A 27,904-nucleotide genomic window follows, 5' to 3' on the forward strand; every position below is an offset into this window, starting at 1 on the left:
TATGATTAGCAATAACTTTTTTTAGCTAGTGGCGCTCACCACTGTCACAATGCTTAGATGTTCTTTCATGCTTTAAGTTTTTGTATTTATGTCTTTTCCTGAGGCTTTTCCTCAAATGTAAACCATAGACCTGTTATAATCTGAAGAGATTACGTGTTTTACAAACTACAGGAATAATTTTTCTTATAAATGATTCATTTATTTTACAGCTTCGTTGTCACCAGGGGTGCCAATACTATGCAGGGTGCTGTGAATGTTTTCACAAGACAAGTAAAACTTTGTTCAGGCGAGGAAACATATATGTGGGTGAGAAAAATCACATTATTTTACAGGATAGGTTAAACAAATTTCCCTTCAGAGGCTCATAGATCATCCAGCTGAGGCAGGTGTGTGTCTCTCTGTGTTGCGTTCATTGGTGTGTTTTCACGGATGTGTAAAAGACGAGGGAGGCGGCGCCGTCTCCATCTGTTTTCTGCATCACGTTGTCCGTTTGTTGGCTCTCTGGGAATCCCATCAGTCTGTAACGTCTCACTTATTCACACGTCTCCCAGAGCTTTTCCGCATACAGTAGATCAGTCCGGGTCCCTGTTGGCTCGGCGGCGACCCGGCACATCCTCTGACCATCTCCACATCAGTCTCTCATAAATAAGCTGTTTCTGTCAAAAACGCCTGAGGGAAACTTCACTGGATTCACTGGGAGAAAAGATTATGTCAAAAAAAAAAAGAAAATGTTACAAACTAGGGATAGACAGCAAAAATTCTCAGCTTAGTAATAAATAATTTTTAAAAATAAATATGGATGTAATATTTACAACCCAGTATGATTATATAAGCATTTTAAATATATTTTAACATTTAACCAAATATAAACGCTAGTAACATGCAAACACAATGACTACAAAGTTTATTAATATTTATTTAGATTTTATGTCAATATTTGTATTGATATAAAAACTTGTATAATACAAATAAAAGCATGTTTATATTATACATAAATATATATTTTTATATTTTATAAGATAAATATATTTACGTATATAAAATAAATACATATTTGGATATGTTATAATTTTTTAGTAAATATATATACTTATAACACATTATAAAGATACATTATACTTTAAATACATAAATATTCATAATATACATATTTAATTTTATTCGTTTTAAATTTATTTACATATGATTTAAATAACTATATTTTATATAAATCAATACATAAGTATATTTTATTTTTAATATTTATATTTTATTAATCATATTTTATTGGATTTAACAGATTATTCAATCTTTGTGATGCATTTCCAGCTTGTTTTTAATTATTGTACATGTAAATATTGCTCTCTTGAACTATTGCCCTTTCTCTAATAATTTAAACGATTCCAAAAAATTAACAAAAATCTCTTTGCTTTATTTAACAATTCAGTAAAAAAAGTGTTAATTAATCCGCTAAATTGATTTTGTTACATTATGAGAGTGAAAATATGCATCTTCATAATGCACTAAAAAGAGAAGAAGACGGATTATGCTTCTTTAATTTATTTTTGTATCAGTTAAACAACCTGTAAAACTGTTTTTAAATCATTTTAAAACTGCCCAAACTGGTTGGGTGGCTCTTTATTCATGACTGGGCGGAGAGATGAAACTCCATCCCTCCAGTTCTTCTTCTCCTCCCAGAGGCTCATGATGCCCTTTTGATTTTCTCTGCAGATTACATCTCCAATTTAACTTCACCAGACCAGCAGATTAAATGTTTTCAGCCTGTGGCCACATTTATTCACATTTTTTGTTTGATTCAGTCTGTGAAGTAAAAAGAAAAAAAAAAAAAAAAAAAGAAAAAAAGCAACGCTTGTTGCGGCTAACTGGCTTTTCCAGTTCAGTCCAAGTGGCATGAAGCGATGTAGAAAATGAGCCAGATGAGGAGGATTAAACCTCCGAGTCCTTATCGTCTCCGGCGGCACTGGAGTGTAACCATGGAAACAGGAAGCTAGCGGCAAACTTCCAAGATGGCCGCCAGCTTGTGAATGGGCGCATTCCTCAACGGCAGGGCGTCTGAAGCGGGAAGGAGCGGCCGGGAGCTTGTTTACCTCCACAAGGGCCAGTATAAACAGCAACCTCTGCTGTTTTAAGGGCTTCCTGTCCCCAGGTTTTCCTTATAACAGTCATTAAATAAACAATCGCTTTCCCATCGGGGCTGTCGGTAGTCAAGCGGGGTTCAATCAAGAGCCGCGGCGTGTGGATTTTTAAAAGCCGTCAGGCTGGAGTCATGAAGCTGTTCCAGGTCACCACACGCTTTCACTCCCACCCCGCCTGCTCATATAACCTTCACACTCTGAAGCCGAGCCTCAGTGCAGCAAACAGCGTGTTTCCAGTGCGGTGACCACTCCCTCATGTTTTGGTTTCTGACTGCAAATATCAATCAGCAGGGCGCGAAAAGCCAATTAGCTGCATCCTTAATCATTTCTTTTTGTCTTTAATGACAAAACTCTTATTAAATAAGAAATGCCAAACTATATTATTCTCATAAGTTTCTTTTCCAGATTTTTTCAGAGGTATTAAAGTTTTGGGTTTTTCATTATACTTTCATTTTCACTATTTGTCTAATTTAGTTAGTTTTAATCAGTTTTTAGAGTGGGTATGCTAGTTTTTATTAGCTATTACTGGTTAAATATTGCTTAAGTGTAACTTAGTTTTTATTAGTTATAGTAGTAGTTTTGTCAAATTTTTTTGAAGGTCAAAGTATTATGTTGAGTACTCAACAGAAGAGTGTTCAGAAAAACAAAAACAGATCAAATGTAAAATTAATTAACGTAAGTCACCATTTTACAGACCATTTCCCCCCCAGAAATAGAGTTAATGCATGTAACTTTGCCAGTACTAGTTGAAATGACAGAACAATTATAACTTAACCGACTGCAACACATTCCTGGAAACCTCTCTCCATGAAACATCATGAAATATATATATATTTTTATTTCTGAATTAGTGGAGTTTTTCTAACTACCAATGTTTAGGGAGGCTGGAGGAGTTACCATCTGACAATAAACGTACACCAGATAAAGAAAAGTCAAATTTCTGCTACTGGTTTGGTTTTGAAAATACCACCAATTGGTTTAGGTCCCAAATATTTTTACTTTAACTGCGACAGTCGACATTATTATTTTCCCATACGGTTTAGAAAAATCCTTTATTTCATCTATAACACTGGTTAACATGGTTTCTAGATGGAGAAATAACCAAAACAAACTTCTGAAATATCAAACTCCAACTTTTATATTCATAAATACACAAACGTCTTCCAGTTGGCGTTGTCAATAAGGACGCGCCGTCCGTCATGCTGCGTCTGTTTCAGACAAGGGCACCAAGTTGTCAGCGTGCATTCCTCACAACAGCAGATTTTTAAGATCGCATTTGTCCGCTTGGAGCGGAGCGCATGCCCAAAATGTTTGAACGTTTAAACTTATCTCATTGTGGCCTCTGGAAATGGCAGGCATTCCCACAGGTGTTAAAATAATCCAGGAACAAAGCTTCATCCCAGGTCGTAATCTCTGCATCATGTTTCAGGCGTGCCATCATGCTGGTTTGGTTTTCTGGGCAGAGATAACGAGGCTGGTGTTTACTGGAGGACAAGGCGTGACAAAATATCATTTATTTATTCTACTGCTACCTTATGAGAAGTATTCATTTAACTTTTTTAAGTTATTAGCAATCTTTGTGATCGTTTAGAGCTGCCGCCTGGAGTGGACCAAGAGAAACTGAATTGTCAGAGAATAGGATTAGAAATGCATAAGTTGTGCTAATTAAAGGTTAGTACAGTTAATTAAAACTAGCAAAACAACAAAAACAGAAATTGAGAAAACGTTAACTGAAATAAAAACAGTAATTAATGGGGGAAAAAACTAAAAAACTGCAATTATAGCTGAAACATACTGAAATTACAGATACAATCTGCGTCATTTTTGTCTTTATTAATCTATTTATTAGCTTTCTGAACTGATTTGAAATGGATGTTTTTACGTCAGCTGTCAGTAAATTAAGCGCTCCATACTCCTGCAGATATGCTTGTCTGCAAAAGTTTGGAAAAAACACCAGATTCAGTTGGTTGTTCAAGAATAACTGAATACATTTTTGGGAAATTGTATCTTCTGTTGAGGATTCGTTACCCAATCGATGTAAACATAATCACATTTGGACCTGTTTTAATTCTGCACCTAAAACTTAACCAAAGTGGGAAAAAACTAAAACTACCACTGAAACTAATAAAAACCAAACTAAAACTAAACCTTAATAATTAATATCTTCTAAAAACTAGCAAATACACTTCAAAACTAACTGAATTAGAACATCACAACAAAATAAAACTAAAATAAGCAATTATAGAAACACAATTTCAAAAACATAAAAAAACAAATCCCACAAGAAACCTTAATCATTCTTTAAATTATTCATCAATCTTTGTTTTTGTTGTTTTATTTCTCATTAAATTAATTTTGCTGCTACTGAACTCCATTAATTATTCTTAAACGTTTCCATTCACCATATAGTTGCACAAATTATAATTCTGAAAATAAATTTACTTAAGGTGAGCACAGGAATTTAAAAAAATGTATGGAAATTGGTGTATTTCACAAAACTGCAACTCTTTTTTTCGCACCACACAAGTCATGAGATCAACTACCTGATGTTACTTCTGGCGGAAATGACAAAGAAGACAAACAGGAAGTGGTAGGAGGATGATGGTGCAGTTTATTTTTAATGTTTTTTTGCGTGAACAAACTTATTCACGTGTGATTTTTGTTATAATCTTAGATTGTTTTGATTATTTCCTTCTAGTTTGATTATTTTGAGTTCCTTGGTGACTTTCTTTGGTCAGATCAGGTTCTGTCTTACTTTAGTTCCGTCCTTCTTAGTGTTTTTAAATCTATTTATTTCTTGTCTCTAGTTATTCCTTGTTGCTGTAGTTTAACTATGTTTCTTGGGTTTAGTGTTTGATTTATTTTCTCGCCCCTGAGGCACTCTCTCTCTCTCCCGTCACACTTTCAACCCGTTTCTAATCAACCTGTTTGTTTCATTTTTGTTTATCAATAAAATTCATTCTCAGTTTCTCCTCGCTGGTCCCTTTTGTCAGCTCTCGTAATTTCCCTGCAGTCATTTTCCCCTGGATTCCTGTTTTTGGTTTGACTCTGGCTCCCTGTGTTCCCCGTGATGTTTGTAAGTTTTCAGTTTTATTAAAGAAGATTCATTATGACCCATTCATGCTCCCAGCTCCGATCTGCATTTTGGCTCCACCAACAAACACATCATCACTATTTTAACTGCATTTCTTATGTAGTGGAAACACAACAACTGTGAAATGGTGAAATATCGACAAAGTAATGGAAACATAATTACTGCCATCCAATCAGAGAACATAGAAACAGAGGATAGTGTATAAAATCTGGATTATATGATTGGAAATTTTTATGTCTCCATAAGGTTCTCCATTTCCCAACAGACAGGCCAGAGATCCGTGAACAATTTGCTCCATCCCGCAGGTCTCCTTGTCCCTCCCGGTTCCATAAATCTCAGATCCCCTTGGGGAAGACCGGTCAGACGGGAGCAAAATAAAGCTGTCTGAAAAGTCGACTGCTTCAAGTTACATTCGCTGGACAAATCTTAAATCAAGGCTGAAGCTCTGTAGCACTGCAGAGTTTTCCTTCGGCCAGAAGACGGACAGCCGGTTGGTTGGTTGGTTGGTTGAGGCCGATGAAGCTGGTGGTCCCCTGATCGGAAAGTCGGTTTACTGGCCTGTTAAAGGCAAATAAAGCGTTTCTCTTTGGAGGCATATATTTAATGGCTCTTGTGTTACTCCAGTTAACGTCCCAGCACAGCAGGAGGTCGGTGAACTTCCTCTATCATGTTGTCGGATGAACTCAATAACCTTCTCAGCGGTGGACTCACCATGAAATAGGCGACCTTTTATTGGAGAATGTAGGTGTAGGTGGGATAGAAATGTCTACTTTAGCTAGAAGTGACCCGATTATTCTTCATTGAACAGGTTAGGGTAAGTCTATGGTCTATACAAAATATGTTTACTACACTTTTTGCACATATTTGTTCTTAGATAATGAGATTTCATTCTGCTCAGCTGTGGCTCTATTCCGCACCTTTCAGAATGAGCCGTTTTAGGGCGCTGTCTCTTTAAATGCCAATAAGCTACTCCTGGCCACGCCCCCAACTCAACTAGATGTTACTGTAAAACAGCTGTGTAGAGAAACATGTTGCCTTCTGTCTTAATTTCTGATTATATAACATTTAAAAATAACCTTTCAAAAGTCTAGAATAGATTATGAAATAATATTGGAATAATGGATGAATTTATATGCAAAGTGAAGATTGTTACCGTTTGTTTTTATCTTTGAAATTGTTGAAATGTTTTTATTTTGTGTGTTTTAAGGTTTGGAAATGTTAACTGTTGTTGAGGTGATCAATTTTAACTTTGTAGTTTGATTTTGTTTGTTTTGTTAAGGTATTTATCTTTTTTGTAATGTTTGTAAAATAATGATTTTATTGTAATGTTTGTGGTTTGGAGCAAAGGAAGTATAGTCTTTATGGTAGAGACTAATGGGGATCCTTAAATAAACACATTTTTACGTGAAAATGGCTACAAACAGATGAGCAATTACACAACTGTACATCATTGAAAAGCAGTGTCATAAGTGGTGATGGTTGTGGTGAGGAGAGAACGCTGAGACCCAGGTAAGATGAAGAAGATGGTGATTTATTAGAAGATAGGTCGACAGATCAGGACAGGCAGCACGGCAGAGAACGATAGTACACGGCTAGTTACCGGTAGCACTGACACGAAGACTGAACAAGGAGCTGAGCAAACCAGGACTTAACAGTACGACTGGAGAGCTAGGACGACTACTGACATACCATACACGAAAGACCAACTTCGACAGCGTTAGACATGCGTTTGACAAGGACCCGACGAAGAACACAGACAACAGGTGAGACTAAACACACACGGGGTAATCAAGGCAACGAGACACACCTGGGAGACAATCAACGGGGAAGACCCAGAGACGGAGACACAGGAAGCAAACTGAACACAAAAAACTCTAAAAATAAATACACAGAAACACGATCATGACAAGCAGAAGTGGAGCCTCCTGCAAAACCAACAGCGATGCAGCAAGTGGTTTCTGGATGGAAAGTCAATAGGACACCTGTCTTTTTCCATTGTACAGTGCTTACAGAGGTAAACCAGCTGACCAAACATGCTTGAACTCCGGCTGGGTTGCTAGGTAACGGGATGAGGTTGCTAGGTAACGGGCAGCACCTGCTGATTTGTGACTTTATATTCTGGAGATTTTTGAAGCGGCTCCTTTTCCAGGCACCAAAAAATTATTAGTAGTTTCAAAAGCAGTAAAAACCACATTTTCACATTTTACTAGCTTCGTATATTGTGGTATTTATCGTCCATTTTGAGAAATGTCTGAAATTGACGAAGGAAAGAAGCTTCAGTTCTACTTTCAGGCGAAGGCAGATGAGGTAAACAACATGTGTTTTGTCAGTTAGAAATGAATGAAACCGAAGAAGCCGGGACAAATCGAGTGGAGGAATGAAGTCCCTCAGGGCGGGTGGATGCGGCAGAGCGCCAACTGCCGCCGCAGGTGTATATCTTTCTGGCTTTGTGAAACGGTTCGATAGTGACTAATGGATTGACCCAGGTGCTCAGGGCGGATCTGTTTGCAGGGTCAGGGCAGCGGGGGAGCATGGCTAACATGACCCTGACCTGACGGGGGGATATGCCGCCTTTCCCATCATAACCATCTCATTTCAGAGGCCTTTTCATGGTTCAGGTACAAGCGACCTTGTCTCTTTTACGACATCTTTAAATGCAATAAAACCTCACAGATGATGTCTTGGTTAACACTCAGTGCAACTTTTTGTTTTTATTTAAGCACCAAAATCCCAAGTCTATACATAAAACAACAAAGGCAAAAAATAAAACAAAAATCATGTGGATATTTTCCCAAAACTCTTGGAGGATCATCATGAAGGTTGGTGGAAACTTGCAGTATTAACGGTAGAAAGGCCACCACTGTTTTATGGTCCTTTAGATTTTTGCATAACGTTTGCTTTTTGAGATTTCTCAGCCTACTTCATGCCATCACACAGGTTCTACTTAAGAGATTTTTTGATTCTGCAGATCTCGTAATCATGTGAGGAAAGGCGAATCAAAATGGACCACTGCGAAAATAAGGAATACTGCAGATGTTGGCTTCTGCAGTAGATGGTTTCCTCTGTGTATATTGATGCATATTAACTTATATTCGGTTTTTGATCTATATTAAAATGGGCAATTAAACATTTTTCAAGGATTTTAAAGTGTAAAGCAAAACCGTGTCAAATGTAAAAAAAATTTGAACAAAGTGGGCATAGAAATAATGAAAACAAACAAGCACTAGAGTCATTTTATTACTTATTCGACACATTTTTTATCTACCTGCGATGTTGTGATTGCTTTGAAGCACTTTGATCAGCTCAGGTTGTTGTAATAAACTTGATATTGACACTGTTACAGCTTTATTTTCCCTCAGCTCTTAGTTTTTAATCAAAAACCTAATGATTTCAGTTTATGAAAGTAATTTCTGCCGTCTGAAGCGATAAAGCGCCCATCGCTCCCAGTCAGCCTCTCCCATCGGCTCATTAAAACCCGGCTCTTCACACCTTCCCCCATGTTGGGCCCAGCTGTGAACCCGGTCTGCCCGGGCCGGCCCAAAGTGTCAGGAAAGGCTGCCGGTTCCACAGGCGTGGCAACGGGCCGCGGCCTCTGATCTGGGCTGGAGAAAGCTGTAAATCACAGCGTGAAGGTGGCGCTCCAAAGTGCTCATTAAGGCAGCCGGTAATAAACGTGGTGAGAACGAACGGCTCGCCCTGCCTGTCAAACCCAATGGGGTAATGAGCCGAGGCGGCCAGGGAACCCAAACACCGTACTCAAGTAAAAGCAGAACTGCTTCAACATATTTTAATCAAGGAATAAGAAGTCGGCCAAGAAATTACTCAATTAAGAGTAAAAAAATATTTGGTGAAAAGTCTACGAAAGCACAGAGTAACTGATCAAATTATTAGTTATTTGATATTTAAAAATTACATAATCAGATTGTAAAGTCAAGTGGAAATTTTGGTATCTTAAGAATGAAAATGACAATAATTCATATAAGTAACAAAAAATAAAATCAGGCAAAATTAAATGTTTCCAAATCAGTTTCTTTCAATAAAAAAACTGATGAAACTTTAACAAAAACTGCAGGTGTGTGTCTGTGTCTGGTGAGTTTCGGGTTAAAACATGTTTGTTTTTCATTCAGTGGGAAGAAAATCCAGGCTGCACAGTGGTGCAGTTGGTAGAGCTGTTGCCTTGCAGCAAGAAGGTTCTGGGTTCGATTCCCGGTCCTGGTCTTTCTGCATGGAGTTTGCATGTTCTCCCTGTCTATGCGTGGGTTTTCTCCAGGTACTCCGGTTTCCTCCCACAGTCCAAAAACATGACTGTCAGGTTAATTGGCCTCTCCAAATTGCCCCTAGGTGTGAGTGTGTGTGTGTGCATGGTTGTGTATCTCTGTGTTGCCCTGCGACAGACTGGCGACCTGTCCAGGGTGAACCCCGCCTCTCACCCGGTACACTAGCTGGAGATGGGCATCAGCAACCCTCCCGACCCCACTGAGGGACAAGGGTGTAAAGGAAATGGATGGATGGGAAGAAAATCCAGAAATTTTCCTCAAGAGTAGAAATACTTCATAAATAAAACTACTCGGGTAAAAGTAAAAAGTACAGCTAGCTGAAAAAAACCATCAGAAATGTAAAAATAATAAAGAAAATTTCAGAGTTTGAAAAGTCAAACATTTGCTTGAAAAAACTCAGAAGTACAGAGATTAATATCAGAAATTTTCTAGAAAAAATGGAAAATTTCAGAGTTTGACAGTTGAAAAATTTCAACTTTTTCTTGTTCTCCCAAAGGTATTTTTTCTCCCCAAATTTACTCAAGTAAAAGTAACTAGTTACTACCCCCTCTGGTAGAGAGGTGTGTCAGCAGGTGTGTTTTGAGTCAATAATTCCTTAATAATGATGAAAAAGTTCAAGTTCCACCGGCAGAAAATTTCACTTATAAAAAGGAAAAAACCATATTGTTATTTTTAGTTAGTCTTATTGCAAGTGCACTAATATATTTGCACTAGAAACTAGATCAAAAAAATACTTGTTAAGATGTTTTTGGTGCTTTTTTTTCCTTTGCAGGGAGATAAACTCAGTGAACCACCCCATCAGATGCTTCTTGTTTTAGAAACATTTCTCTGCTGAATTTAAAATAGACGGAGGGAAACGGAGAGCAGAGTGAAGGAGCAGACTGGACTGGATTAGCAGAGGGCCTGTTTTTCCTCTCCATGTCCAGGCACCCCTGGACCGGGATGGATAGATAGTGACGGCCTGCCAGTTGGTTTTCATTACATTAGCCCTCCTGTTCTTCCTCCCCCTCTCCTGAACACACGTCCCCCTCTGAAGTAAAGGTACAAAATTGTTCCTGAAAGTGAAAGAAATTGCCAGAGGCAACTTTTTCCAATGTATTTTTCTAATATCCTCCTCAGACTTGCAGTCTCCCTTTTCTCTTTCATGTAAAGCCCTGTCATGTACCCCATGGGGGCCAGACAGGAATGCAGCTTCAATATAAGATCTGCACCTTTGCGTTCTGCGTGATGCGTGCCTCTGTGAGTCCGCTCGGGTTTGTTTACCGGCGCAACGCTGAACCAGCAGTGAAATAAGGCACAGATGTGCATCGCTGGCTCAGACCTTCGGTTGGAGGGCCGCTCGGAAAGTCGGACATTTCGACTTTCTCGCCCTCCTCCGGGTTTGTTATCTCTCCAACTCGCTGCGCCGGCATCCGATAACCACAACCAGAACCGTCCCCCTCCCCCGTCATGGTTCTGCTCAGCCCGTTCGGCTCGAGTCACGCCATGCTGAACCTACGGGAGCGCCGCGCTTCAAAGGCACTTCAGAGCCTCAGCAGGCTGATCCTCAACTCGATAAGACAACTGCTGTCTGTTTTTTGTGAAGCGGTGCCCTTTAACCTCCACAGCTTCGGCACTGACAACAATTTATATTACTCTGAAATCCCTCCCCGCCTCCTGCTTTAAATCATGGCAGGAGAAAACGCGCAGCGTAAAGCAGAAAGAGACGGCCATGAAGGCATCGACCGAACGAAGCCGCAAGAAGCCAAACTGCTGCTCCTCATTTCTGACGGCGCCGGTCCAAGTTCGGGCTGAAATATTCCCGGCTCGCCGAGTCATACTGTCAATAAAACGTTTTTTCCCATCGGGATAGACTCACATCTGTTTCGTTTCTGCAAAAGAAAAACCCAACAATGTGCATTGATCAGTCGGTCTTTTGATGTTTAGGGTTTTCACACCTTACAGTGAAGTGGATTCGGGTCGATTGGGAACCAAAACTGCAACATTTGTTACATTTTCAGCTGCTGCGTTTCAGTTTCTCACTGCCCTGCGAAAAATAAACCCAGTTTCCCTCCTCGCCTGTGGGGGCGCTGCACCAAGAATCACTGAAGGAAACGACACAAAAACCTCTGAAGAAGAAACCGAGAGCAACTTCCTTCTTTATGAAATGTAAATAAAAATGGATAAGTGTCAGATTTTAGCAGTTGTAGGATTTCTCTGATCTTTTGCAAAGTAAATTTCACATGTTTTTTTTGGTTGTTTTTACCCAGAATGCCCTGCACTGTAGTCCACTTCCTGATTTTGGAGCGGTCTCTGTTCCGCTTGGCGTTCACATATGGATTCAAACCGCATCACAGTTCACTTCAACCGAACCGAGACCGAGGTTTGTAGGCGAAACAAAGCTGTTTTCTTAGTCCACATTAGAACTCGATTCCACATTCTCACCCCCCCAAACGAACCATAGTTCATAAAAGTGGACTAAACAGGAGTTAGGAGACCCTACAACAGCTCAAAACAGGCAGTATTTAAGACTAAAATCTTATTATACAAGAATGATTCTGTGCAGAAAATGTTTTGTATAGGCCTTAGGCCCATTGTAACCCGTTCAAAGACGTCCCTTTGGTTTTCTAGGTCTTTGGTTTGTGTTCAGACGATCCTGGTTGACTAAAAAACAACCAGGAGCTGTTTCCTTTCATGGGATTAAAAATTAAGTCCTTCCTTTAATCTGTAGTTGTTTGTTAAACCTGTGTCGTTGCAGCTTAATGGAAATGAAGAGAGTTTATTCCCTGACTTTCACCATCAGGGGACAATATGGGAACTGTTTTCCAACCCAGCAGCCTGCAGATTTTCCAGATAGCCTATCTGCCTCTTGAACTCAGCCAGAAAGGGTTTTGCGAGGGGCCCAGACCCTTCAGCAGGAATCAGTCTGCTGATGCAAAGCAGAGTAATTACAATTCCTGCCCGGTTCGACTCCGCATCACAAGACCACTATGTATGTGCTGTACTCTTATCTCCCGCCGCAGCCCAGCCACAGATAGGGATAAAGAGCAACAGAGCTACCGAGATGGGAGACAGGATCACTCCGACGACACGCAGAGGAGTAATCTTTGCTCTAATCACACCAATTAGTTCACTCAAAGAGAGGTGAGGTCAGGAGCATTAGCCTTGAGACATCATTTCTCCTTTAATCTCTGCCAGTTAGCCGTATTGGTGAAAAAACACAAACCCCAAGAGAAACCGTGATCATTCTTTAAATTATTCTTCAGCCGTTCATTTTTGTTGTTTGTGTTTCCTTAAGTTCGTTTTGGTGCTGCTGGACTGCATGAATGATTGGTAAACATACAGTAGCTCAAACTAGAATCATGAAAATAAATTTGCAGAATGGAAGCAGGTGGATTTTGAAAAAACACAATTAAAAGCCACTTCTTTTATAACATTGTAGCTACTGGCTGTTCCAATTGGACCAGTGGCACCCAATGTGCCACTGGTCCAAACTTAGCTTTATACCATCTCTTGTTTATTGATTTTTACAACCAATTACAAAAATATCAGTCATTTCTCTGAATCAGTCTCAGTAAAATAGCAAAAAAGCTAAATTTTTACACTTTTTAGTATTTTATAGCCAAGTTTTTGGATCTTAGTTGATCCCAAAATACAAACCGGATTCCAAAAAAGTTGGGACACTAAACAAATGGTGAATAAAAACTGAATGCAATGATGTGGAGATGGCAAATGTCAATATTTTATTTGTAATAAAACATAGATGGCAGATCAAAAGTTTAATCTGAGTAAATGTAACATTTTAAAGGAAAATATGTTGATTCAAAATTTCACAGTGTCTACAAATCCCAAAAAAATTGGGACAAGTAGCAATAAGTGGCTGGAAAAAGGAAATTGAACATATAACAAACAGCTGGGAGACCAATTAACACTAATTAGCTCAATTGACAACATGATTGGGTATAAAAAGAGCTTCTTAGAGTGACGGTGTCTCTCTGATGGTAAGAGGATCACCAATTCCACCAATATTGGGCAGAAAGAAAGTGCAGCAATACCAGAATGGTGCTACCCAGCGTAAAATGGCAAAGACTTTTAAGTTATCATCATCAACCGTGCATAACATCATCAGCAGATTCAGAGAATCTGGAACAATCGCTGTGCATAAGTGTCAAGGCCGTAAAGCTCTACTGGATGCTCCTGATCTCCGGGCCCTTAAACGTCACTGCACCTCAAACAGGAATGTCAAGGAAATAACAGCCTGGGCTCAGGGCTCAAATCCGGGTTGTAGCTTAATTTATCTACAACTCTGCTGTGACTGGTGCTCAAAATCCCCAAATGCCTAACAAGTCTGAGAATTTTTTGTTTTTCTTTTTTTGTGGTCCGATTAAAAAAGAGGAACAAACTCTTTCCGACAAATATTTTCCAACTTTGAGCTCGTAGAGGTGTGCTATGCGCTCAACACTGAGTGCCAAATTTACAAAGGGCTTCAAAAAACTTCAACAAAAAGTGATGGCAAATCCAACTGTGAAGAAAGCAAAGTTCAAAGAATGAGAAAATATTAAGGAATTAGGAATATAGCTGTTTGTACAGATGTAAATGCATTTCAAACTAATGACCATAAGTCAGTAAAAATTCAACTTAAATGATTATATAGTTTCATTATGTACTGAAAAACATACTTGAAGACATTGATTTATACCATAAATTCACAGTCTTGTTTCTTTATGGTTAAAAGAGCTTTACTGTTTGATTTAAAAGACTGTACAGTGCAAAAACACAAAATCCTACCAAATATTTTTGTTTAGTTTTTAGTCCAAATATATTAGTTTACTAGAGGAGTAAATGCGTAATCAAACTCTGATGCGTACCAAAAAGAAAACTCTAGTCTGCCTAAAAACCTTGGTCTCAGTTCAGTTGAAGTGAACTCTGGTGCAGTTTGGATGCGTATGTGAACACTAAGTGGACCGAAGAATACTGTGAGAGCAGGAAGTGGACTGCAGTGCAGGGCATTCTGGGTAAATACAACCAAAACAAACGAAAGAGACCCAAGAAAGAAATACCCCAACCGTTAAAATCTGACGCCACTCCATTTTTATTCGCATTTTGTGAAGAAGGAAGTTGCACTCAGTGTCGTCTTCAGAGGGTTTTGCCATTTTCTTCAGTGGATCTTGATGCAGCGCCACCACAGGCGAGGAGGGAAACAGGTTTTTCAATTTGTTTGACACAGTGCAGTGAGAAAGGAACCCGCAGCAGTGGAAAATGTAACTAAAGTTGCAATTTTGGTCTCGAATCGTCCTGAATCTACCAGACTATCGGGTGTGAAAATATCCTTAGACACGGCAGTAACTTGAAGCTGGGTCATACGGAAAGATCTGTGAATACTGAACTGCCAATAAGTGCCGAGGTCCAAGCATGTCAGATTTTCACTCTGCGGAAGGAGAATGTTTGTCATGAACTTTGGGACTTAATATCAGCCGTTTAATTTTCAGTTCTTTAGGTTTAAAATTCCTTTTTAGGGCAGATAAAAGACGCTGAAGCTAGTGAAAACTCAGGTGGGATCAAACGTTAGTCATTTCCCTGAATTGGGAGCCAACTTTATCTTGATAACGCCATGTGACGTTGTAATCTGTTTTCAGTGACAGCGCAGAGCTGTGACCCCTGACAGCATGTTTAGTCTGTCAATAGGACCTTCAAGTGGCTCCACACATGGTCAGTTAACACACATAATAAAATTCAGCTGCAGACTTGCTCCGAGCCGAAGCGTTTACGCTCATCTTTGATGCGAGGAAGACGAAGTGGCAAATGCGCATCTGTCTTTGAGAGTCACTCAAGCGAGCGTTGAGCCCCCGGCTCCGGCAGGTTGCGTTTGAGAGAGAGGGAGCCGGCGGAGCTGCATGACCGTCCCGTGGTGTGAGAGCGAGGAGCTGGAATCATCCGAACCCCCTGCTGTCGCTCCAACATCTGCCCGGCCGCCGCAGCCAATCAGACGGGCAGAGCTGGGAGCCGCGACGAATGCGTCTGTTCGGCGATCTTTTCAAGGCGTCCTGGTGGAGGCCTGGAGACAAAAGCCCACCCCCGCCTAGAGAAACCGCCCGCTGCATCCACCCTTCCTCAGCCCTCTGCTTTGATATCTTAGACCCCTGCATGGAGGAGTAGCTTTCCCTGCTCACACACACACACACACCATCTCCATTTCAAATGACAGAGTCGGTGGTGGGATGCAGCGAAATACTTCTTAACTGTACTTAAGTACATTTTCATATGTCTGTACTTTACTTAAAGGTGACCTAAGCTCCCTGGAACAGGTTAGGATGAGTCTATGGCAGTGGTCCCCAAACTTTTTCCTGTGAGGGCCGCCTAACTTTTCCCTTCTCTGGTGGGGGGCCGGAGTCAGTTTGTAACAGAAAAAGTGTTGCACGTTTATCACCTGCGCTGCCGGAAATTGACGACGGGGAGCGGGGAGCGCGTTTCTCGATTGATTTTTACCCAGAAAGCACATGGGCAAAAAMCGTTAGTGAARCGGTCACTGGGACTGACTAGTATATATTCCATTGAGGGAAAGTAACTTTAACATATGAATTCCTCATATGTTAACATAAAGGCTCGTTTTGAAGTATAAGCTGCTACTTACAGGCATTKCTTCGAAGAATTCAACCTGGAATGCTGCGTTCATAACAAACACGTGTGTTCATCTGCTCTACCGCTAGCAAACAACCCTACTGATTAAATAACATAAAAGTCAAGCAGTTCCCTAAAAGTCCAACAGCAATGCGCCATGCAAAACAAAACACCCACAGTTTACAGGACACTCTTACTGCTAAAGAGCCCCCTGGTGGCTGAAGAAAAATCCACATATAAACCGGAAAATACAATATATGGAAAAAAAAAATCTGAATGCTCTCTGGTATTGTTCAGGGGGCTGGACCAAATGTGGAGGTGGGCCGGATCCGGTCCGCGGGCCGTAGTTTGGGGACCACTGGTCTATGGCCTAAACAAAACATGTTCATTACACTTTTAGTACAAAATTATTCTTAAATATAGATTATAGTCTGCTCACTTCATCCTGTTTTAGGGCCACGCCCCCCAACTCAACGTTTACACTCACACATAAAAATGGCTCCAAGCAGATGCATAATTACACAACCATACATCCTTGAAAAGCATTAGTAGAGCCTTCTCCACAACCAACAAGAATGCAACAAGTGGTTTCTGGAAGGTAAGTCAGCAACAAAACACTTGTGTCTTCCAGCAGCCATTGTACAGCAGGTAAAACCAGCTGAGCAAACGTACTGGAGCTTTGCTTGCGTTGCTAAGTGACTGGGTGGTTTCAGCAGAGGTTGCTAAGTAACGGGCAGTGCCTGCTGAATTGTGAATTTACATTCTGAAAGTTTTTGAAATGGCTCATTTTCCAGACACCAAAAAACATTAACTTACTGCCAAAAATCAGCTCTGTGTTTTTTTTTTTCAAAGCATTTGAGCTTTTCTAGAAAAGGAAATTTTTAAAAAAAAGTACCAAATGTGAATTTTACGTTCACTTAAAGTGGATTTAATTGTGTGTACTTTTGACTTTTACATTCACGTCATTGGGATTTTATTTCTTCCATTTATTAGTTTGAAAGTAATCAGTGAGTTATTCAAGCTAACTGGTCCAAAATGCAACTGCAAGTGTAAACAGTTCCCAGATTATAAACAATCAGAACAGGAATTATCTACAGCATTGCTAACTAAAATGGCACACTTTTAATCTACATATACAAACAGTAAGAACACTTTTACTTTTTTACTCAAGTAATGTTAATGTGGTACTTTTACTCTCACTAAAGAACATTTTTGTCTGTTTATTTGTACTTTTACTCGAGTCTGAGTGCTTTCCAATGCGGGCTCCAGAATTATGGAGGTAAACGGCACATCTGGTCTTCGACAGGTCGTTTTTAACTGGATAAACTGGGACGAGCTCAGAGATAGCCCAGCATCCAAACTGTCTATCTTGTTCCTCATCTGTTATCTAGACATTCCCGCTGTAAGCCGAGATAAACTCTGGCAGCCGGAGGATACACAGGCGTCCCGATAGCAGATAGCCAAAGCAACGGCTGTTTTCCAGTGCCAGATAAGGACACCGCAGATATGCAACGCCATAAATCACTGCCAGTAAAGTTATGAGTCGTGGAGAACAGTTTCTCAGACCGGAGCAGATCGGCTTCCAGACGGCCAGCCCATCTGAACAGGTTCTCTTTCAACATCTGGCGGGAGTTCAGAAGGTAATTATGGGATGGAGTAATAGAGACACAGACAGTTGGGGCACCGGTGCCCACGGAGGGATGACATCCCCTTGGCCCAGATAACAGGCCGTGACCGGCTAGAATTACAACGTGCTGAAATGTGTCCACAGGTTCATTTCAGTCACCGATTCACCTCAGGGTATCCTACGTCCATCAAGACAAACAGAAATATATAAATTAACAACTCAAGATGATTTAGAACATCGTAAGTTTTCAGGAGTTGGTTGGCCTGTTGAAGCAGTACATTGTTTTTATTTCATGTTACAATCTCAAACTTTAATGTGACTCATTGGGATTCTAGACAAAAACAAGCACAAACTGGTGCAAATTACAAGGCTTTACTCTATTACCTCTAAAGAAAATACTGTAATCAACTGCAACGTTTGGTACAGTTTTGTACTTCCATTTGTGTTTCTACTGCTTCTAAAACGCTTAAAAGAAAACACCCAGACATTTTTTTTCAATAAGCTGATGTGTTTTTTGGTGTCTGGAAAATGAGCCGTTTCAAAAACCTGCGGAATGTAACGTCACAAATTAGTAGGCCCAGCCGGTTACCCAGCGACCCAGTGAAGCCCCGCCGGTTACCTAGCGACCCAGTGAAGCCCCGCCGGTTACCTAGCGACCCAGTAAAGCCCAGCAGGTTACCTAGCAACCCAGTAAAGCCCAGCCCGTTACCTAGCAACCCAGTAAAGCCCAGCCGGTTACCTAGCAACCCCCGCTGAGTTCCAGGACATTCGTTCAGCTTGTTTTCCCGTTGCATGAACTGTACAAGTCAGCAACAAGTGTTTTGTTGCTGACTTACCATCCAGAAACCACTTGATGCATTCCCCAGTGGAGCTCTACCCGTCGCCTAGCAACGAAAACTGGGCTCTAGCATGTTTGGTCAGCTGGTTTTCCTTTTGTATGTGCTGTGTAATGGCTGCTGTAATGTTGTTGACTCAATAAGCTCATTGAAATCTTATTATCCAAGAATAATTTTGTGAAAAAATTTAACAAACACCCAATTTCAACAATTTTAAAGATAAATGAAAACCAAACAATTTTCATTTTGAGTAAAAATTCATCCATTCCTTCAATTCAGTATTATTTCATAATAGATTAAGGTTCTTTTTAAATGTTACAAAAACAAAAATAAATGTAATAGCAGAAGGCAAAAGGTTCCTATTCACAGTTGCTTTTTGAGAGTTTGAGGTAAAATAAAAGTAACAGTAGGTGCTCGTCTGCTAAGGTTGAGTTGGGGGCGTCGCCAGCAGCAGCTTATTGGGATTTAAAGAGACAATACGCCTTAAAGCAGCTCATTCTGAAAGGAGAACTGACCAGACTAAAATCTCATTATCTAAGAATGATTTTGTTCAAAAAGTGTAATAAATCAATAGACCTTTCCCAACCTGTTCAAGGAAACATGTAAGGAATTGTTGATGTAGAAGAAACTCCTAGATCTTGTTGAAAAGTTCTTATTTTAAGGGTACTGAGCTTTTTGACTAGACCAAAAATATTTGGCAAAATTTTGTGTTTTTGCACCAAAAACCCGAAGCAATCAGCGCAACCATAAAACCTCTCCAGTCGTGTTTCTGGTCGACTCGTCTTCTGGAGGACGTCTACCACATCCCGGTGGTCTCTGGTTTCAGAGCAGATGTGCTGCTCAGTCGGGGGTCACCTGAGGAAGCCTCTGCCGCACCATGGAGCAGGTGGTTAATGGCTGCAAAATCAAGTTTGGTGAGGTCAGTGTTACTTCTTGAATTTGCACATCAGTGAGGCGTCTTCCTTTCATCCTCTGGCTGTCAGCTCTGATTCATCTAATTGGTTCTCCTGGTGAAGAAGCACTGACCCGCCGCCCAGAGCTGCTTCCTCCCGCCTGTGGCCCCCTCAGTGGCCCTTAGACCTCATGGCTCCGGCTCCATACCTGCACTAATTTTATGCGCTTCTGCACACTGAACTCTGCTTCACCCCTGGTAATGATCGGACTCGACAGGACCAGACTGAGCGGGTGAAATACGACACAATCTGATGCAAGCAGTGAAGTTTAAGGTCTGTTTATGAAACGGGATGTAAATGAGGTGTTTCTCTTTTCTTCACTTTTTTACGTATCCTCGTGTGGATTTTAAACGCTGTGAGATACAAGTCCAAACTAGAAGTTAAGGTGATACTTTCTCTCTAAATTCACAAGTGCAGATTTGTTTGCCTCCCTTATAGTCATCTGAACTGGCGGTAAGATAAACATAGATCCTCATTTGCCACATTCCTAGATTTTTTAATGATTTATCTGTTTCTCCAACTGTAAGCCTGTGCAAAATTATGCATTTCTTGTTGCCATTATGCTGCAAAATCTCTTCCTTATGTAGAGCAACACACATTTGCCTAGTTTAAATGGAATGTTCTCTTGTCTTTCCTATTTTTGAGGAGAAATGTGTCCTTTTAAAAGAAAATTATTCACCAATTAGTGTAAACACTAGATACCAACAAAAGCAAAAATGGGTATTGATCTGCAAAATAAATAACCAGATAGTAGGAAATGCGTCATATTTACAGCCCAGGGAAGCAGGAAGTCAAAAACACTTATAAACAACCAACACGTGTCGGTTACATTTATTATTTAGAAAATAACTACAGTCCAAAGAAGATAGTAGTAATATTTTTATTTTCTGCATGTTTTTTTCCAGGGGAAATCATGATCATGATAAAAGATGAAAAATAAAATGCAAAACATGGAGTATAAAGTGCATTTCTCAATAAAAAAAAATCATTTTGGACTAAAAATTATATATTTAGAGGGATAAATAAAAGTCTTTAGTCCTAACTACACACTTCTGCTAATGCGCTAATAGAAAAGCTAATTTTTTGTTTAGTGGTTTTGTAACTTTTAAAATGTTTAGCACACTTAGCTTAGCTGCAAAATTTACTTGTCTTTTTTTTTTTTACTTTCATTTGAATAAAGTTTGACATCCGTGTTAAAGCTTTAGTTAGAGACTGAAGAATGGTTCAAGTAGTTAGATGTTCACATTCATGCTCTTATTTTGAAGGAGGTAAAGGCTGTTTATGCAGCAGTTGCATTTCCTCTCCAAATTAAAGCACCGAATTATTAAAAGTCAAATTAAATTGGTGCTCCTTGGTTGTAGTCCTATAATTCGAATTGAAGTTAGCGCTTTAGCATTAGCTTCCTTTAAATACAATGGTGGTATAGCACGTTAGCATTAGCAGGGCTAATATTTATGATTAGTGTTGTTATGTTGTAATTTATTTTGTAAAGTGTACAAGTCTGATGCAGCCACCCTGTGCTTCACAGTTGGGATGATATTATTAAAGCTTCCTCCTTGTATTAGTGGTAATTACAGCCAAAAAACACATTTTTGTTGTTTCTTTGACGGCAGGATCTTTGTTCTGCAACATGATTGTACGAATCCAGGGGAATCTTGTTAAACAGTCTCAATGCTGCATTTCTCTGCTTTACTGCGGCACAAACTCAGCATTCTGACCCACAAGGATGTAAATAATCCAAAATATGAGAACAGTAAAGTTTGAGAACTAGACAGGAAGCATGGTGGAGCTGAGAGGGAGTTTTGAGATGGAGTCAGCCGACAGGGTGAGAGCGAGGCTGGGGAGGGGGGCTGGACCGCCTGAGAAACAAAAACTGGCCCTCTGAAAGAGTTTCAGCCAGGAAGGCACAGTGGCTGCTGGGTAATTTATAGCACAGAAAGGCTTGTCGGGTGAAAAACATTATTTTAGCGGCCCCCACAACCTAATAGAAGCCAGATGTGGAGGACTTAACAAAGACCATTCCCCCCTTCTCTTTCTCTGCCCGTCTTTCGCTCACCTACTTTTTTCTTCCTTTCTTCCTTTCCAGCTCTACTTCCCCCTCTGTCTCTCTCTCTCTTTCATTCCTAACTTTAGGCTTCTCCTGCATATTTTTCCTTGAGAGAGCGAGATGCATGGGGAATGCGCAGGTTTCCGAGCCTTTCTGAACAGATCCTCGGTTTATCCCGGCTCACTTTCACGTGGGCAAACCAGAGATCTGTGGTTGCTGATGTCATTTTACAGCAGCGTTGGAACGACCTGGCAACACTTTACCCACCGCTGGGGGTATTTGTTTGAGCCGTTCAGAACAGATTCACTGCTTTAAAGTGGTTCCTGCACCTTTGAATGCTATAAAGCTGTGATTACCTGGTCCGGAAGACAAACTCAGCCTTTTATAAAGGGGACTTATGCAAAATTCACATTTTTTATTCTCCCATTTGGGTCTCAACTGCTTCTAAAAACAACCCGAGTGCTTAAAAAAGTTAATGTTTTTTTGTGTCTGGAAGACGAGTCATTTCAAAAATGTAACGCAAAAAATCAGCAGGCCCTTGCCTGTTACCTAGCAACAGGCAGGGCTAGGTAACCTAGCAACTCCAGCAGAGTTCCGCCCGTCACCTAGCAACCCAAGCAGAGTTCCAGGACGTTTAGTTAGCTGGTTTTACCGCTGTATGAAGAAATACTGATGGATTATTCCTAAAATTTACATAAACAAATTCTAAGTATATTTATTTCTATAACTAAAAATATTATTGTTACAAGTATACCGACTTTCTGAGACAATGTTATAATTCTTTTAATGATGGAATGTAGTTCATAGATGATAATTCAGTAATAAATTGTGGACTGGTCTGTCAATGCACAATCAGCATGGGCTCACAGACAAAAAGCGACATTTTTAAAAGATAATCTGATGTTTTATGAGATTAACTAAAAGTGTGATTGCAGAACTCACTATATTAATGGAAAACATTAATAACGCCATCTTTCTTCACACAGTCACATACATTTACTCTAAAATCTATAAAAAATACATTTAAATGGTTTCTTTACTTCTTGTCATTCTCTTTAAATCAATATTTTTACAATTACAGTGACATACAAAAAGTAAAAAAAAACATCCTTGGTATTACTTCATTTAGCACATGTGCAAATTAGCCGATGCTACGATGAATTGGGGGGGCGTGGCCAGTAGCAGATTATTTGGATTTAAAGTGACAGAGACCCTAAAATGGTTCAAAATAAGCAGAACTGAGCAGACTATAATCTCATTATCAAAAAGATTTTGTCCAAACATGTTCTGAATAGTCCACAGATACATCCTACATGTTCAAGGAAGGATAATAGGTCACCTTTAAAGCTGCAGAGCCATATGCAGCAGCCAAACACAGTTGGATGGGAAAGTGGGACAGATGTTTCAAGTCTGTTTGAGGACATTAATCACTAAAATGTGTTGAGCGAGAGCGCTGCCAGAGAGAAGGTTCTGCGGTCCTTCCAGCAGAACGGTTTCGCTTCCAAAGTCAACACATTATGTAAATTGAATAAGATTATTTTCACTCTTCCCTCAACACTTACATCATCAGCTGGGAATAAAAGCTGGAGGTTGCAAGTCGCCCTGCAGCCTCAGAAGACCTTTGGCGGCGCGATGAAGGGCGTGGAGTCAGCACAGGTGTTCCCGAGAAGGTTTTTGCTCCATGGGAGCGACGTGATGAAAACTTTTATTGAAATTACAGCAGCATTTTAGATGGTCAAACCGCCAAGGCAAACTTCAGAGAATCCAACAAAGAAAAAGATAAGAAAAAGCAGCGATTGTTCCTCCCTAGAAGCTTCCCATAATAGGTTGCTGGAGTAAATAAAGAAGAAATAAAAGGAAAAAAGAGAGAATATGAGGAGGGGAAACAGAACGGCTGCGTAGAGAGTCCAGACTTCAAAATAAGAGCATAAATATCAACTTCCAGCTTTATAGTCTGGTCTGTTTGGTAATGTTCACTTTATTCAAGTGAACATTACCAAACAGTCAAGTAAATTACAGCTACATAATTGATCAGGAAAAGTTTTGGGGGGGGGGGCTAAATGTGCTAAACATTTAGTAAAAGCTAGCTAAAGCGCTAAACTAAAACTCTGCTGCGCAATTAGCTCAGAAGGGTTTAAACTTCGGTACGTAACTAATGAACAGTAAAGTTTGACGTCTTAATATATAAATACACTGTCCTTAGTATCTCTAATGAATGTGACTCCTTTAAGGTTTTTACTTTGTTTACCACTTCCAAAGTGATAAAGGTAGCAAAAGTAGCAGCATTGCTGCAACTGCATTGCTTTCACACAATTATTGCAGCTAAAGGCTAACGGTAGTTGATCAGATGAAATTGTGCCCGAGTGCCTGGTCTCATCTGTTAGTTCTCACTTTCTGTGTGTGTGTGTGTGTGTGTGTGTGTGTGTGTGTGTGTGTGTGTGTGAGAAAGCAGCGGGGGCAGCAGCCCGGCGAATGACAGTGTGTCTGCGGCGGTCAGAAACTCAAACCCTCTGATCTCGACTCGGAGTCTCCTGCCTCCCAGCTGTCACCGAGCCTCTGGCATCCCACTCAGCCCCCAGCTCCCTCCCGCCGGCTCCCTTTGAAGGCCGCTGCCCAGGAAATTGAAAGATGTTTTCAAACAAAGACAAGTGAGGAGAGAAGAGCAAAAATTTTAAAAAAAGAGAGAGTCCAGTTGGGCAGTTTGTGAAGAGAAGGCGATGGAGAGATTTAAAGTTAAAAAAAGGGACAACTTTACTTTTGCATTTGGTAGAGAGAAAAATAATTAATCCAAAAGTTACCAGGAACTTAGAAAAAAGCCGATTAAGGTTTTTACTCAAAAGAAGAAACATTTGCAACTGGAAGCTTTGACACCTGAAAACTAGTTAATTCATCATCACCTATTGTGACCCGTTTCATACGTACAGAAAAATTAAACCTTCTTTCTCATTAAAGCGTTTTTTTTTTTTCTTTTTTTTACGTCTAAATCTGTACCACCAGTTTGGACAGAAAAAAGTTAATTCTGGTCTTAGAAACCTGGGTCTCAATTCGGTTGAAGTGAACTCAACCGTTGTATAATTACACCGGAAGTCGACTACAACGCAGGGAATTCTGGGTAAATACAACCAAAACAAACATGCTAGTTTATCACTGGCTGGACAAATGGCTTCTTGTGTTTGCCAAAGATAAAAGAGAAATCCTACAACTGCTAAAATCTGACGTCGCTCCATTTGTGTTTACATTTTGCGAAGAAGAAAGTTACGCTTAGTGTCTTCTTCAGAGGTTTTTCTGTTGCTTCTTTCAGTAGTGTTTGTTGCAGCGCCCCCCGCAGGCGAGGAGAGAAACAGATTCATTAAAGAGTCTGGTTTGTTTGACACAGAGAAGCGTGAAAGCAAACTGCAGCAGCAAAACATCCCAACTGTAGACGATCAGTGTGATATGATCTGTGATAAATTAGTAAAGAATCACTTTATCAACAAAACTTCAGGTCTCCTTTTCTTCTTCGTCTTTCTGGGAAATTTTTAAATAAAAACAATTCTGCACAAAGAAACTAAAACCAGGACTTGCAGGATTTACGATTGCTGCATAGATCCATACAACTCCAGGTTTCAAAACATAATCTGTACCCCAATTTAAACAGCATTTACTTAAAATGACCCTCGACTGTCATGCAGTCAGACATATTGTATACTGTTCCCTGCTTACTTATGTTGTCCTTTTTTGCTGTTATTTCAATAACTATCGGACTGTCAGGTGTAAAAACTTTATTTTGCCAAAGCATCGAGTCTTCCTGTAGTATAAAGCTGGACAGCAGTACAGAAATGTGCAGTTTTTAGTTTTTATCAATGTGGAAGTGAGTTAGAAATACATTTAAGTGTCTTTTATGGAAAAAGATCCATTCAGGGCTCAATGACCTGATTCTCTGAAGCATGCAGGAGAATCTCCGGTCCAGTCGAGCTCCTTTCACGCCTCCAATACAATGCAGAAGTGTGCCAGAGCGCCGGGGTTTCCGTGGTTTACACTGCAATAACAGTTAGACGGGACGGGGGCCAGGCGCAGGGCAGATGGTTTTGGTTTGGCCAACAGCCACCAGGCCAGAGGACAGGCAAACAAACAGTGATGGACAGGTGGGCGTCTCGGAGGGCCGTTGCCAGGCAGACAATCAGCCGGAGAGCGGCAGCGGACGCTTCAAACTGGCACCTTGGCACCAAGCGTCCGACTGACAGCGCAAAGCAAACAACGTCGGCTCACTTAGATGGAAACCAGAAGGAACACCAGTTGTTCCAGTGGGGAGAAAAACTTTGGAAATGTAAAGTTTATTCTTGCAACAGATGGGTTTGAAAACAGTTTGACTAAGTAGAGAATCTGGTTGGTCTTCACGCGCAGGGCCGGAGTTAGAAGGTTAAGGGCCCCTGGGCGGGAACCAGTTCTAGTTAGCCAAGCTTTATTCTTATGAAAAGACGTTTTCTCATAATGTTAAGACATTGCGGTAAAACTGTGCCTTTCCTCTGCTAATATTATGACTACAATCTTGTAATTAAAACAAAAATGGTCATAGCCTGGCACTAATTCCCTGTCAAACAATTCACAGAAGAGATGACTGAAATAAAAGCCACTTTTTAAAAAGATTTTTTCTCATTTGGAACTTCTTTTAGAAAAGAAAGCGAGAAAACAAGAGGAAAATGCATGATTCCGTAAGTGCCGATGTTTTGATACTGAGCATTAATGCCTTGAGATGACATTCTCCTAATTTAGAAAAGTTACAACAGTTTCTGTTTTAACACTTAAAACAGTTTAAACACATGAGTTTTAATTCACATTAAAACAGTGAATTTAATGAGAAGTTAGAGTAACATAACTATTCATTCAAATCTCTCAAACAACAGATGCACAATTATACAACCATACATCTTTGAAAAGCAGACGTGGAGCCTCCTGCACAACCAACAAGAATGCAAGAAGTGGTTTCTGGATGGTACGTCAACAAAAAAAGAACACTTGTCTTTTCCAGCAGCCATTGTACAGCGCTTACAGCAGTGAAAAACAAGGTGACCAAAAGTTCTGGAACTCAGCTTTGGTTGCTAGGTAACGAAGCTCGGCTCTGCTGGGGTTGCTAGGTTACGGCACAGTTCCCGTTAAATCTGACTCAACATTTGGGAGGTTTTTGAAACGGCTTACTTTCCAGATATCAAAAAACATTTGGTATCTGGAAATACACCAAATATTATTTTTTAAAATAAGTACTTAAAAAGATACCTTTTTTTTTTAAATATTTGGGTTGTTTTTAGAAACCCAAATGGAAGGATAAAAACATGAAAAAGTGGAATTTGACTATCAGGTCCCCGCTGAGTGATTCTGTGATGTTCTCGTCAGTCAAGCTAATAAAGGCAGCCGTCCCTCTGCACACACAGATCACCTTCCTCGGTTACACTCAGGCACCAGCTGGACCATTACGCGGCTAAATTTGAGTAAAAACATTAAAGCTGTGTAATTATGGACTAAAGCAGCTTAAGAAGCTGGAAGCTCGATTACGGCGAGTCTGCTTCCCCAACGCCTGAGAGTGCTGAGGTTTTTATTTCTGTAACAACAGCCTGACATGTGATCGGCTTGAGGAACCGGCGCTGTAAATTAATCCGCTGCTGTGCTAACAAGACGTCCTCGGATGATGTTATTCACGGTTCATGAATTTTCTTTATTTCAAGCAAAACACTGACTGTTTTTAGCTGTGTAGCAGGGTTGGGAGGGATGTTTTATAAGTGATTTTCCAGGATGACATGAAGAAAATGAAGAATGGAAAAGAAATGTGTCTCCAGGCTCTTACTATTTATATTAGTTCTATGTTATTACTTTTATCTTTTTTTGCAGTGGCAGTCTAGCATGACCTGTCCACCCTACCCACAACCAAAACAAACCCACTAGGGAACATATAGATGAGCGGATGGACAGTTATTAGTAACTTTTTTGGAAAAATGTAAGAATAAACGTCTTGGAAAAATCAATTCATTTTATATTTTTTTAATTCTAAATGTGTCAACGTGAAACGTAATTTCATACATTTTGATTCCAATCTTGCTCAAATGCAAATCACTCCAGTTTAGCTGCTTTTGTTAGATGCCATCTCTGTTTTAAACCAAAACTCACTGTAGAAAAAGCTGGGTCAATTTACTGAGCCTTAAATCCAGCGGGGGTTGCTAGGCTAACGAACCGATGAAAACTCCTTTTACACATACAATGAAAGTTTTACAAACATCAAATTAAGGTGTAAAGTCTGTTTGATCAACTTAGAACTTTGGTAAAAAAAAAAAAAAAGGTGCATTGTTTCAGCCACCCCTTCAGCCACT

At 40.1% G+C, this 27,904-nt stretch overlaps 1 long non-coding RNA gene across 1 annotated transcript in view; it reads right to left on the reverse strand.

Annotated features, from left to right (window-relative positions):
• Positions 1-301: 301 nt before the first annotated feature.
• LOC103475055 (uncharacterized) overlaps positions 302-27,904 on the reverse strand; it is a 38,776-nt gene continuing 11,173 nt past the window's right edge. The window contains exon 2 of the long non-coding RNA XR_535277.1: positions 302-693. This is a non-coding gene — a long non-coding RNA (uncharacterized LOC103475055). The remainder of the gene's footprint in view (positions 694-27,904) is intronic.

The sequence above is a fragment of the Poecilia reticulata genome, linkage group LG13, assembly GCF_000633615.1.
Source record: "Poecilia reticulata strain Guanapo linkage group LG13, Guppy_female_1.0+MT, whole genome shotgun sequence".
In the NCBI taxonomy this organism is placed as follows: Eukaryota; Metazoa; Chordata; class Actinopteri; order Cyprinodontiformes; family Poeciliidae; genus Poecilia; species Poecilia reticulata.